Source organism: Sinocyclocheilus rhinocerous, unplaced genomic scaffold, assembly GCF_001515625.1.
Source record: "Sinocyclocheilus rhinocerous isolate Xijiao unplaced genomic scaffold, SAMN03320098_v1.1 scaffold552, whole genome shotgun sequence".
NCBI classification, from domain to species: domain Eukaryota; kingdom Metazoa; phylum Chordata; class Actinopteri; order Cypriniformes; family Cyprinidae; genus Sinocyclocheilus; species Sinocyclocheilus rhinocerous.
The window spans coordinates 1,511,134-1,513,236 of record NW_015625574.1 but is presented as its reverse complement, the minus strand read 5'-3'; positions in this window follow the sequence as shown (position 1 = coordinate 1,513,236).

Genomic DNA, 2,103 nt, shown 5'->3' with positions numbered 1-2,103 from the left:
CGTGTAAAATACCTTGCTACATGTACTGCTTTAGGCTAACCGAGACATTTGCACTTATATATTGTTGTATATATTGTTAGTTTTGATTGCTTTTGTTGTCCTCATTTGTAAGTCGCTTTGGATAAAAGCATCTGCTAAATGACTAAATGTAAATGTAATTGATGCGTTTTAAAAAGAAGGCAACATATACTTTGGATTTATATTAGGAACAATTGTGTTGCTGAGACAAGGCAGCACATAATAATACTTACCATTACACTGAACCTAACATAAGCTTCTTGTATTTTTTTGACCTAGAGACCCAGAATGAGATACACTGTACTGCTAAAAGGAGAAAAGCAATTCACTGGAAGGATTGTTGTATTAAATTAAATATTAGTTTAAAAAATAAGTTTCTCAATTTTTTGTCTTGTCAATCATTTATTGTAACCTCAGTTGTCCCTTTGTCAACACCATCAGTTTTTTGTCAGTTTTTAACACTGTCAGATGAAGGTGTAACAGACAGACTCGGAGGAATAATGGTAAGTATAACAGTTTATTAGGCAGGTTGGTATCAAACAGAAAATCAAGCATGAGAGTAAACGTCTCACTTTCTTTGAAGACTACGAAGAGTCTGTGACTACCAAAAGGCTTGGAGAGCGCAGTCTTCAGTGAAACAGGTAAGTATCCGGGTAAGCAGAGTATCCACCACCAGGGAGATCCAATGGAGTATAACAAGGAAAGAGCAGAGACAGAGATGGGCACAGACCAGGGATCTTCCAGGGGCAACACACTGAGAACAGGTAAGCAGTCTGAAGCTCAATGTGAGACCAGACAAAGACAGTGTGTGACGTGTGCGCTTATGAGTGGTGTGTGATTGCAGATCAAACCATATCAGGTACGGGTGATTAGTGCTCTGGGAAGGGTGAATGTTGGGACTGAATGGTGAGAGAGCCTGGCACTTCCGTTATAGGTTTCTGTTCATTTTGAAAGAAATACATATATATATATATATATATATATATATACGTATATATATATTTAAATTTGTTCTGTTCAAATAGTAAAACATAAACTGAACTACATGATATCATGTCTGATTTAACTAAAAGCATTGGTTTTATATATTTAAAATTATAAGGAGGGTACACTGTAAAAAAATTTTTTTTTACCTAACTCAAAAAAATAAGGCAACCTATCACAATCAACTTAAGTTAACTCAACTAGCAACCGACAACTTAAAAACTTTAGTTCATCTAATGAATAAAAGTCAGTCTACTGAGTGTTAAAAGATCTGTCAGAGCAACCAAAGATTTTTATAGCATTTAGCAATGCCAATTTTTTTTAACAATCCTTTCTTTTAGAATTATGTTTATTTTCAAAGCCTTCTACATAATATGGGTAGTATTTGCCCCTTAAACTAAAGGCAAACATTTATGCTGATAGACAAATGTATTAAACAGGTTGCAATGAGACGCACATACAGTACATCAGCACACGATTCTCAACCATGGTGAGGATCAACAAATTTTAAATCAGTAAAAATATGAACTCTGATCCACATGACAGCTAACTGACAGTGACAACAGCAGCAGCATAATTTAATTAATTATGATACACCTTGTTAGTACCTTGTATCTTGTATATTGTTGATCAGTTAGTACACTGTAAGAAAAATATCTAGAAAAATGGAAAAGGTACTAGTAATTTTCCAGGACATTATCCATTCTCCATTATTCATTATCCATTGTAACCCTGTAATCCGAAAACACAAAATACAATGCGTAATTTAAAATGCAGGTAAAAAACCTGTGAAAAATCAATACGGAAAATTCCTTCATATTAACATAGTAGATTGTGCCCTAGTTTATTAGCTAATAAAAAAAACTTAAATTGTAAGCCATAATTGTTCAAAAATGTGTAAGTGTTCAATAATTCAATGGGTGCCATGCACAGAAGCTGTGTGAGAAGGGGAAAGGGGAGCGGCGGGCGGCGCGGGGGAAAGTTCACCTCTGGGTCTCTCCCAAATGGAACGGACCGGGGGACGGGGGGATCCACTGTATAGATAGAGCAATACTCTAATGGAATTAGTGGGCTAAAGTCAGTCACACCTCGACTTTCTTC